The following is a 13390-nucleotide window of genomic DNA, read 5'->3' as shown; positions in this document are numbered from 1 at the left end:
ATAAACCTTAAATCCTGAACTAAACCAATATACTGAAGTTTAGGAGGTAGCTTTTGCAAACTTACACCAGCAAACTGATACAAATGTTAGCTACAGTTAATAATTCAGCACAGATCCTCTACATACAAAATGACATGCAGATTGGTTACACCCAGAAGTGAAAGGTGACTCAATTTTAATATCATTTTCATGATTACAATAATCTGTAGGTTTCTTTGATTATGGAAGTATATTTGTGATGCCAAATATAATTTAATTTATTCACAATATCTAAGAGAAAAAAATTCATAGGCATACTTTCAAGATTTGGAAGGCCTCAGATCTCTTTCAGGGTCTGCCTGGTGAAAAAGGCCCAAGACCCATTCAAGCACACATAATTCTGAAGGTCTGCCTGCCAGCAATAAAGGCCGAAATTGGATACTTGGTGAGATTAATTACCTAGATAGGGCTTGATAATGCAAGTCAAATGGGAATGTAATTAAAGTGCACCTTCCATGAAAATTATTCATTGCTGATGGATCAGGTGACAGATAAATCAAAAGGCATTTTTTTTTTTTAAAGCCTACAGGTTAACTTGAAGCAAGTCTTTCCTCTTTTTAAAACTCTGTAATTGCAGGTGTGGAATTCACTCTTGCTGTCCTATCCTCATCATGATACCAGAAGACAAAAAAGTAGATTGTAACATAATCTATTAGAAACAGAAGCCAATAGAAAAACTATTAGGACCATGGTTACAAACAAAAGGTCACCTAGACTGGAACCAGTTGGCTGGCAGCTTTCAGAAGAGAATATCACTCTATGCTCATACTATAACGGGGATTGTAACCGTAAAAAAAGACAAGTGATGAATTAATAAGTTGACTAGTCCCTAGGGTGCAATTCTTACAGATAAAGGCATGCTGGAATAATCAAATAGAGTTATAAATTAGATAAATAGAATGGCACAAGAAGTATTTTACATTGTAATTATTAAATAAAGTCTTCCTGGATGTGCTGTTAATTCTTTATTGCCAATACATTTGTTTACAGTGTAAGAACAATAAAAAATACTGTTTTATAAGGATGGCAGGGTAATTTTAGTTACCCAGAAGGATACTAAATCTAACTTCTATATTGAGTTATCTTATGTATGTTTATCATGCATCTAAGTGAAGAAAGATGAAAAAATGTCCAGTTAAATGACAGTTATTAGAAACTACGGCTTTACATGTTATTCATTTGCCTACTCTAACTAATGAACACGTCTTTACTGATATGTGTAAAGAAAACACATATTGTCTGCAAGAACAAACTTTATGCTGAACAAGAAAATCGTGTCATCCAGCAGATGGCATATGAAATTCACAAAAAAATCAATTACTATTAGAAGAAATAATAATAACCTAAGCATAAAGGTTGAACACTTTTGTTCTTTGGAAAATTTTGAATAATACTTATCTACAACAGTTATTACAAACTCTCAAATAGTCATCTGACTTCTCCAAAACTTTATACTTCCTAGTTGAAACTTGAAAAACATCCAAAATTTGAACTCAAATTCCTTCAACAATCTATGTGTCCCAGGATCACATAAAAATACTTCAAATTAAAACATAATCAAATGTGTATAATCACTTACATGCAATTAAAAGGATAACTGCAGATGTTTTAACCTAGTTCTAAGAAAGAAATACTTCTAAAACTGTATTAAATAAAAAAAAAAATTACAAAGTAACTCCTTTTTACACAGTGAAAGCTCCAGAAATAAATTCAAAGTCAAACACATGATGTAGATTTTAGATATGTAAATTGGATACACAGGGTTTGTGTTTGAAGTGCTATAAATTTAAGTGTATAAAAATGTATCTGTCAGAGAATTATCTGTTTATAGTTCTTCATTCCTAAAGGTTATGAATTAAAATTGAAACAGGCATAGCAAACACCCAGTGCATTTTATCAGGAGACATTGCTTTTTGCGTTCCCTGCAGGTTCCAGTTAGTAACTTAATCCCAGCCAAACTATAAAGTAAACTGTTCATGATTTGTCAGATTAGCTGATGCTTGTCCAGAAAAATGCTCTGAAAAAAGAGTCACCAGGACACTATAATTAAGATCCATTCATCCATTTCATCCTTGGATTGAAGTAAATAATGAAACATCAAAGTAGGCAGGCAGCAGTCTAAAGGAGGTCAGCTGGTGTATTTTCAAACATAACACCAGTGTTTAATGCAGCAGGTGTACCAGAAGTCACTTACAAATTATATTAATATCCAATGTTTGTTGAAATAAGATAATGGCTTTCTGTTCTTTGTTTATATAATTTTCAAAGATAAAGGAAATGTGTCTAAAAATAAAAGATTTATCAGTATTAACAAATACTGCACATAGCAGAAATAAAATTTCCAAATTTTTAGGTGGTTATACTTTTTATATTGGCAAGTACATGATATGGAACATATAATTTAAAATCTACTGGAGAAAGAAGAAAAGATATATGTTTATCTATCTATCTATCACCTATCATCTATCTATCATAGCACAGTCTCTGTATTAGATGTATATAAACAGTCATTTGATTTTATAGCATTTAATATTAATGATACTATATTAGATGAGAGATAGTTATAAACGCATAGTTTATCTTTGTAGAATTAACATCTTTCCTTTTATGACCTTTATTTCTGAGATTATCAGGTTCTCAACAATGAAATTTATGTGAGGCTATATTTGGGTTCTTGGTGATGTCAGGGATGTGAGAAAATAGGATGAGATGTCAAAACAAGGAGAAAACAAGGTTATGATAATGTATTAGAAACTAACAAAGGCAGTACTTTTTTCCAAATATAATTCAGACTCATTCTTCTGTCTTAAAGTCTTTACCAGTCTGATAAATGTTGTATGAAATCAGCATAAAGTAATCTATTACAATTAAATTCAGCCATCATTGAGCTGAATACTCTACTACGTATGCCATAGTGTCAGGCTTTGCTTTAGACCATGGTACAAATATCATTATGATATTTTTCTACCTCAAGTTATCAGCAAAAACTGTTTCTCATGGTTCCAAATTTTCAAATCCAGTAGACTTTCTTGTGTCTTCATTCTATTGACCTCCTGTGACACTTGATTCTATGATCAACTTAATGAGAAAATGTCCCTTCCTTTGGTAATTGTGACAGCCCTCTTATTCAACTGGCCTGGCCACCCCTCTTTGGTCTTTGTCATGTGCTTCTGAGATTCTTCCAATTCTTATTTGTTTTCTCAAAACTTTTTGTCACACTTTTAAATTATAGCTCCACTCCTCTTCCGAGGAAAGGCCACTCATTAACTCACCATTTATAGGCATAAGGTTCCTAAATCTATAACATTTAAGCCCTACCACCATTCTAATGCCCATTCTCTTAGGAATATACATGTACTCATAAAATATATGAGGTTAAAGAACATATATTTATTATCTATACATGTCTATACACATAAATACATCAGCTCACAGTGGTATAGTCTGACGTAACTAGAGTTAAGGGTGTTGAGTTTAAGAATATTAGCAGTATTTGAATAATGCAATAGTGATATGGCTTAACCAGTTTTGTTTTTATCATCATATACAATTTCCATTATGAATGCTATGCTCAGACAACGTTCTGCATCTTTCTATATGCTGAAGTTAATAACAAAATATTAAAAATTAAGGCACTATCTGATGTCAATATGTTTTGGATAATTAAGAACTGCATGCTTTAAAGCTATGCTAATTGTTTTTCACAAATCTTCCTCTGTAATCTTTGTGTCTTAAACAAAGCAAGTAGCTACACGTCTGTATGTACATCTCTGCCACGTATTTTGTCACAGAACATACATCATCTGCTCTGCCTTGTCCCTGACTAAATTTGTTAGGTTGTAGCAATTATCTCTCGCTTTGTGATTGACCTATTTGTAAATTAAGTGCAGGAAATTTGGGTAATTTTTTCCCAGAGTTCTTACCTCTTAATTGATCTTTATTCATCGCTTACACTAGTACAAAGGGAACCAAAGTCATAAAAACAGTTAAAATTCAAACACGTAACAATCATGCTTCAGCAGTTGAAATTGACAGATCTGAAAAACAAGATCTTGATAGTGTTCTCTCCTTTACCCTATTACTTGGATCAGTTGGTTAAAACTGTTAATGATTCTTGTGGATCAATGCCTTTTCCTTGTAGCTCTAATTTACTGCATTGGTGGATTAGTACAGATTTTTTTTGGATGGCTCTGCATCATTCCACCAGATTGCTTGTCTGGATCAAATTTGCTTCAATTCATCACCAACGAAGCAAGGGATAAAATAATCAACATTTACTCCCTCTGAACACTTGTACTGAAAACAGAACAACAACTAAATGCTTGTCCAAATTTAAAGACAATCTCCTATCTTTCACCTATATTTAATAGCTTTCAAGGCTATGTCCCTTAGCTGATCCAGGGCTGAAAACTGTGTATATGATTGACAGTGGCAGTGCATACGAATTGGGACTGAGGGAAAACCTAAACAGTACTTAAAATTAATGGACCCATGATTTTACTACTGTCGTCATCATTATTACCAATTCATATTATGTGTCTTTGTCTTTAAATGAATAATGTATGAAATTACTATCAATTGGCTTTTCATTCTGTGAAATGCAGCTTATTGATTTCTTTCTCTTAAATGAAATTTTTCTGAAACTGTATCTGTCTCCACAATGCTACCGCTTCAATAACACTTAGAGAAATGGGCACGATAGCTAGCTACATAAAAACTAAACTAACACATAACTCATAGAACAAAACCTGTTTGTACAATAGAGTCAAGCAAATCAGGTAACTGGTTTCAGTCAAGGAAATATTAACCAAAAACACTTCTTTAGTCAATGTATATTGGAAACCTATTACCAATGTGTTAGTTTGTATTCTTGCCATGGTATTACTACAATATAACATATTCATTATTTTATGATTTATAATTGTTTAGTACCTCCAGAAAAAGAGATTGAATTCAATATATATTTACCTAAGGTTATGCCCTGAAAAACTTTGCATCTGTTATTTAAGTCCCTCCTGTTAACTTGCTTTTTGTATTTTTCCCCTAAAAGTAAAGAGCATGTGGTCCAGTTAGTCACATTTTACTTAAAACAGATTTTCTATATATCACTTGAACAAACTTCTTTACTCTAAAGTGGCTATTTATTTGTAAATATCATTTTAGTAGATGAATATTCAGCTTACTTACAATGTCTACCCCAAAAACTCACAGTTGCAAAATAAAGGATCTTCTATTAAGGCCAATACATGTAGTAAGAATTACTCTATATAATTCCATCATTGTGGAATATTCCAGGATAATGATCCTAATGGGAAGTCATATTTTTTGAAGAGGATGCTTAAATTTAGCAAATTACAAATTTATATCTCCAAAATATAGAGCTATAAACACTTTCTCCTATGATAATCCTGAAATGATACTGATTTCTTAATCATGCAGAAATTGTTAGGTTAAAATTGCCAAGAATTTGACAAACTTATCCAAGCTTCAAAACTAAGGAACAAAATTTATAATAAATTTTATATTGGGTGATCTGTTACCATCAATGTATCACCTTCTAAATTTATTAGATGATTAACTGGCTCTGTTAAAAAATAAAAACCTGACTTGGACGTTGAAAAGAAAACATTATTACTGGTCATTTTCTGGTACTTACAAAGGTACTGTACTAAACAAGTTTTGTGTTTTTTTGAGGGGAAAAATCATAGAAATGCATAAAATTTCTACAACTGTCATTTCTTGCCCCATAAATAAAATTTTACATACCTTAGCTGTCCTCACGCATATAGAGAATAAAGACTTTTCTTTAAAATAATTGGATGGAATTAAATTATCTCAGGGATGAGTATTATTAGTCTGCATTAGTTGCTATAAGAAAATACCACAGACTGAGGGGCTTAAGTGGAAATTTGTTTTCTCACAGTTCTGAGGATTAGAAGTCCCAAATCAAGGTCCAAGAGATTTCAGTTTCTGCTGAAGCCTCTCTTTCTGGCTTGTGGATGACCATCTCTTTTTATGTGCTCACATGGCCTTTCTCAGTGTGTATGGAGTATAGAGTCACACTGGGGGTTAGGGCATCAGCATAGGAATTTTGGGAGGACACAATTCCATCACAGCAGTAGAATAACTGGTTATTGTCAAAAATGAACTACTGCTTCCCAGGTATGTAAGCATCATTATTTACAAAGTAGCACTTCCAAGATCAAAGAATTTAAGAAAAGATAAAGAAGCATTAAATTTGAAATATGAGAAGTAACTTAAAACACCCTATACTAGGATTTTTTCAAGTGTCTACTAAGAGCATGTCCATTAAACAGTATGCAGATCAACTTGTCATCATAATGTCAACATAAGCCTATTTCATTACAAATATTAACGATATCAGAAAAGGATAGATTTGACAACTCAGAAAGATACTGGGACTGGAGATCAGGGAGTTGACGTGGCAGGGTTAAGGTGTGGGGATGAGAACACAGGTTACTTAGAGGCATTTCCTTATGTATGTTTTAATTGAGAATAGTCATGGCACAGTGATGTGCTGTAGCCTTAAAGCTGTCACAAAACTAAAAAAAAAAAAATACAAAAATATCAAAACCTAAATATACCAAACTATAAAAAATATTAAAATAATGTACAAAAAGCTGATATTATGTTCCTAGGTAATAATGAAAGCATTTTAATCCTGATCTCTGTGCTTCTACATATTCAACGTTATATAAAAGATATAAATTAATTACATTTTCAACAAGCTTTCAAAATATGAAGCATTACAAAAGTTTTCAAAGTTAAGGTTTATTTGTACCTTTATTATTTTATAAGAAGGTTAAGCTTTTGTTTAAAATTTCTGCTTAAATACTACATTATGGCTGTAAACAGTTTAAGATTTTAAATATATTTACAGTTTTAGGACCAAGTTGCAAAATGACTATACTTGAAATTATTAACTTATGTACTCATTGCGTAATTTAAATAACATTATATCATTTGAATTAAATTACTGTCTTCTTTAACAACCTAGTCTAAGAAATTTTCTTTCCATATTATGGTATACAAAGAATTTATGTATTCAGCCAACAAATATTTATTAACCATCTACCCTGGCCCAATATGTTGATGGGGTTAGAGAGTATGATCAAAGGTACCACCATTTTCTTATAACATGAAGCCTAAGAGGAAAGATAAACTTTTCACAACTAACATGTGAAGAATGTTACAAATATATGACGCAATTAGTATAAGACCATATCACAGAAACATGTAATTTTCTCTTAAACTTACATTATAAATTCAGAATGTGAAGATACTGTGCAAACATATGGGCCTTTACATGGAATCAACATGTTTTATACTAAGCACTACATAAATCCTGGTTATTAGTATTAATGTCAACCTAATTAAAATTTTATTAAAATAGTATCTAAAATATCATCCTTTTTGTATGTTTTAATAACTTACAACCACTAAATAAAAATGTAAACATATCTATATATGTTTTCATATTTATGTCACAAAAATACTTAAATATTAAATAAATTTCACTAACAGTCTAAAGTTACTCCTTGTTTAAGCAATGCATATGAATTACTAAAATGTCATGCCCTGCAGCATGAATTAGAATGACCAAATCCTGCACTTTCGGATACCTCAGGTTTATAAAATGTCTAAATATAACAGAAACGCATATTTTGAACAGTTTACTGTTAAAGGACATTTATTCGATTGATTCTCTGCTGCAGGTGGCATAGGTGCACATATGAATGTACGTTTTAATAACAGTAACACTATCTCTACAAAATGGTTCCTGTTTTTTTTTTGCATTTATATATTTTTAACCTAGTGATAAAACAATTGTGTCTTGTTTCACCCTGTGGAGAATGCTGTTTAATATTACTTTATATAATCAGTAAATGTTATAAAATAAGAAAATACATTTTCTCAATATCATGTTCCTTTAAAATATAAATCAATCTTATACATTCCTAACAAGCATAAAAATACACAAATTTAATGGAATTAATTTACTTATTTAAAGACATATAACTTGATGTGTGTCCATTAAATCATTGAAAGGAGACGATCTACACTAATTTATGAGAAAACAGTCGCAATTGAGTCACATTAATTCATGTGAGTGAAACTATTTCTGACAAATACAGAAAATGATTGTTGGTTTTGTCTTTTTGGGGGATAATTTTGCTTATGTATAATGTTATATCACATGACTCAGATTATATTTCATCTGGTACATTATATAAACATTACAAACCAAAGTAAAGGGAATACTGAAGCAAATCTTTATTTTGACTGAGAAATTAGATCTGGGCATTGAAAAACGCAGGAAAGTCAGTCAATTTAAAATATGCAGGGCTATTTTTAAAGTTTCTTGAAGAAGGATAATAAAACAGCAATGAGAAGGCAAATGCTATATTTAGCAATGCTATCCCACAAAGATTACATTTGTTAATATTCTCAGGAAATAACACTTCTTAGTAGGTCTCCTTTTCACTTAACAGCTCTTATCACTGGCCATTAAACCAATCTGCAAATTCTCGTGTAATGGATTATGGAGCTACATTTTTAAAGATAGCACTCTATGATAAGACTGCATAAACACTTAATAATTTTGAGGTAAGAAGTGTATTTGATTGCAATCATTTGGGTCATCAATATACAATTTACTGTGTGACCTTTGTAAAGTCACTTGAACTCTCGAAATTTTACTTTTAAAATGATATCAGTTCTTGTCTTGACAACTCCACAAATTTAGTTCAAATTTTAGTACAATCTGTGTGCGTGTCATATAAATCATTTATCCAAACACAACAAAACTGATGACAGGGAAAGAATATAGTTCTGTTTGAGAGATTCTAAAGAGACCTTTAAAGATAATTAAGATGTCTCCACACCATAACGGCAGATTCTTTGATGCTTTCTTATATTTTCGGAAACTGTATTTTTTGTATGTTTTTTCCACAATAATTAAGACTAGGTAGGATTTTTTTTTAACAAACTACTATATGTACTACGTGAAATGTACTGTGGAAGATCACAAAAGTTTAAGTTAAACCAGGGTCAATCATGTTACTTGCCTGTTCAAAAACACTCAGGTTTCCCTCCTGTCTATCAGAAAAGATTATTTTCCTAAAAATAAAAATTCCCCAGTAATCTTTCCCACAAATCTTTGTTCATCCAGTTCATATCATTATTCCATAATCACACTCTGAATGCTGCCCCTCTGATTCTTTTGCATAATTTAACTCTCTATAATGGATGTTGTAATGGGCTGCCCACATTTTCCTTACAAAAGGACTGAAGAAATTATTTGCCAAGCTGCCGAGATATTTGCCAGAAAACGGGCCTCAATTCCCTGCCTCAGTTAGAATTTCCTTTCTGAAAACACCTTGCTCCTTCCTAGGAAAAACTGCAACCAATGTCTGGACAACATAGACGTATAAAACTCACCTAGGGACAGCCTGAGGGTTCATTATAGGTAGAGCACTCCCCATGGAGTTGGCTGAGGATTCCAATGAGACCCCATCACAGCTCAGCCCTGCTCTGCTCGGCCCTGCTTGCTTCCCTTCTTTCTGATGGTATTGATCCCAAACATTCTTCCTAATAAAAGTTGTGTATGCTAATCTCCATATAAGTATTTGCTTCAGCCTGGGGAGCCCAGCTTGAGAAAATATCCCTAATCTCTTTCAAGAGGTTTCAGTTTTCATCCCAATTCCTTCCCAGTGCTTTCCAGAGCATTATAATAGTTATCACTCTCATTAAAAACTGTAGTATATGTACACTATCACTCAGCTATTAATAGTGTGCAGTGAATAGTGTAGCATAGTGATGTTTGTACTGTATACCGAGTTATTACTTTGCTTATTTAGTTATGAATATATGAGGAGCTCTGAGAGGTCTTATATTCCAAATCTCTCAGTTGCCTATGGGGACGATATGAGGCCAAAAAAGAAAGGTGACTCAACTTTGACACTCTTTTCATGCACATTTTACATTTCAAAAAGTACCAGGAACATAGTAAGTATTCAATAAATAGTAATTTTTAAATTATTGCTCTTATTATTATAATTGTTTCAGTATGGTAATACACCTTTTTATTGTAATAAACGTACCTGGAATTAAGCTATTAGCTCAATTTTTACAATATGTCGAGTCAGATAGTGTACCACCCGTGGAGAAAATTCTAGTATAAAGAGGTGAAGTAACTTGTCTAAAATCTTGTAATTATGTCATCTAATATCAAATAATATGTCTTTTCTATTAATGCCTTAATGGTTTCACTCTTGTATAATGATTTAATTTTTCTAGTTTTCGCATTGGCCTTAATTCCACAACACTTTTTGTACAGCTAGTATGCAGAAGAGACTGTATTTGATGGTGGTGACACAGATAAACATGACACAGTTACTGACTTGAAGGATAATTGCTAAGTCATCTATGTCCCTTTGAGGAGAGACCACATATTATAATTGCTTAAATAATCCCAGAGTGAATGAAGTATTAAAGAAAGAAACAGCATTTTTTGAGTGATCTGTTTTTATTAACTTTCATACTTCTGCATACTATTTCTGTGCTACCATAACTTAGTTTCAGGAAGGAAGATAGTGGCAATTACCATGTTCTGATTAGAGAAAAGCGGTAGTATTCTTCTGGGCCTAGAATAGGATTTACTTTTATACTCTTACTTTTATATCTGGCAAAAGCACATCCATTCTGAAACTCTAGATTGACTGACTCATTTATGTAAGGGCTTTTGTTTGTTCTCTGAATGAATCATTCTTTCTTCAGAGTTTTTGTATTTTGTTCCCAATGTTGTTCTACAAAATTATAATAAAGTGTTATATTGTTAGATATTTAAGAAGAGAACCATTCCTTACCTTCTTATTCTTAGCATCCCCCATAGTGCTTGACATGCACTAGGTACTTAGTCTAGTTGGCCAAACTAATATCAAAAAGCAGCACTTAAATAGTGCTTAAGAATGGAAAACTATGGAATACTATGCAGCCACAAAAAAGAACAAGATCATGTCCTTAGCAGTGACATGGATGGAGTGGGTGGCCATTATCCTTAGCAAACTAACACGGGAAGAGAAAAGCAAATACCACATGTTCTCGCTTATAAGTGGGAGCTAAATGATGAGAAAACAGGGACACACAGAAAGGAACAACACACACTGGGGCCTACTGGGGGGTGGAAGGTGGCTGGAGGGAGAGGATTAGGAAAAATAATGAATGGGCAGTAAGCTTAACACCTGGGTGATGAAATAATCTATACAGCAAATTCTTGTAACACAAGTTTACCTATGTAAGAAACCTGGACTTGTACCGCTGAACTTAATATAAAAGGTTAAAAAAGGCATTTTTTAAAGAGAACATTGAAATATAAGGAAGAATAAGGGTCATAATGTTGTAAATTAAATACATATATTTTTCCCCTACTTCTATATTTTAAAAAATGTCTCCATTGTATGTAACTTGATCTTTGTGACTTCAGCCTTAATAGGTCAATATAAATACTAACAAAACGACAAGAACAAAAATGTATGGTTCAGCCAGTTTGTGTATGGCATGTTCATGATAAGTATAAAACTTATATAAATATGAACATTAAAATATCATGCTTTTTCAATACAAGTCTATCTTAAAGGTAAAATCATTGGTTTACACAAGAACCTCAGTCATAAGATAATTGATAACTAGGTAATAGTCATATTTTTTACAGGCCAAACAAAGTTAATTTCTCCTTCTTCCAACGTTATAATACGTTAGCTGCCAATTCTGCACTCATATTATTTTCCCTCATGTTTCTACAGATAAAGAAATTGGTGCATTTTGCCTTGACAGGTTCCCAGAGAGTCACATAAAAAGAGGACTAATTGGCATTCATTTTGCTATTCACTGCATTAGCATTTTTATGGCAATGTATGAGCTTAGTTTTCTTTAGTATCATCTCACTTAACACGATAATACAGGAAGGTAGATATTATTTTATCCCGATTTTTTCTTTTTCATGCGGAGCTTTAGCGATCAACCCAAAATGTATATACCTCCTAGTGGCAGACTAGAAACTAGAACTCAGGGCCCTTAATATCAATGGGCCTATTCTTTCCGTGAGCAAAAGATGTTCAATACACTTCTACTCACACAAACACTGGTATAGGGTGCTCCAAACTCAAAACTTGAGTTTGTGCTCCAAACTCAAAACTTAACAGAAAAGGAATTACGAAGTACACACACTATCTTTCAAGCACTGGCTGATTATTTGTTATTCTGACTCTCTAAGCTTTCCCAGAAACATGAAATTCCCTTAATAAACTCTTTTATGCTAGGCATCAGTGGATTGCTGAGGAGAAAGATAACCAACCAGAAATACAGACTTAAATTCACTGTTGAAGTGATTTCAGCATAAACTAGGTTGGAAAGGATGCTATTTGTTTAATGGAGAATGATAATTTCAAGGGTTTTACAGGGTTCCTTGGATAGTTTTGAACTCGGACCAAGTTTCAAATCATGCCCCTTTAGGAAGAACAAAAATATGGCAATGGAGGGAACTGAGTATACTCATGCAAAAGAACAATAATCACCAACACATTCCAAATTTCCTCTGTTAGAAAAAGCTAACTGTAAATTCATGAGTTTTAGTATTTGAGATGTAGTCAGACTAGGCAATCATGAATTAGTATTTTAATATAAAAGTGCAAACCTAGGTTTTTAACCTTTATTTATGTTTATGTTATTTAATAAACTTATAGGTATTGTTTTTATCATTTTTCTTTTTATTGAGGTATAATTTAAATACCATAAAATGTACTCATTTTAATATATGATTAAGTATTTTAGTACATTTACAGGGTTGTATAACCATCACAATATATCAATATATTTATTGTACATTTAAATCAACCTCATCCACAAATAAAGCAAAACAAAACAAAACAAAACAAAAAAAACCCTCCAGCCAACCTAGTTTGTTCTTAACCAGAAGGGAATCAACATCCAAAGCCATTTTACACAACATCGCGAAATATTTGATTCCAGAAATTTACAGAAATTTGATAATATATTTAGCCTGTATAGTATTAACTTGAGAAATCAAACAATAGACATTTTAGGAACATGAAAAGACATCCCCAAAGTGGCCAATTTGGCAAACACTATTTCTGGTATCAATTCAGAATCTCCTGGTTATATTCAGAAATAAAAATGTCACTTCTTGATATTAGCAGGAATAAAAGAATGTCATTCTAACTTAGTAGAACTAAGTTTCTATTAATGCTTCCAAAAGATAGCTCCTATGTCAAAAATCATAAACCTAAAACATTTCAAATCCACTCACTGC

General features: G+C 32.3%; 1 protein-coding gene across 11 annotated transcripts in view; it reads right to left on the bottom strand.

The window, feature by feature from the left end:
• Positions 1-13390, bottom strand: part of EPHA7 (EPH receptor A7) — a 181117-nt gene that overhangs the window by 100664 nt on the left and 67063 nt on the right. The window lies entirely within an intron of this gene.

The sequence above is a fragment of the Chlorocebus sabaeus genome, chromosome 13 (assembly GCF_047675955.1).
Source record: "Chlorocebus sabaeus isolate Y175 chromosome 13, mChlSab1.0.hap1, whole genome shotgun sequence".
NCBI lineage: Eukaryota > Metazoa > Chordata > Mammalia > Primates > Cercopithecidae > Chlorocebus > Chlorocebus sabaeus.
Note: the sequence above shows the minus strand (reverse complement) of the source record. Positions and strands in the feature narration are given on the sequence as shown.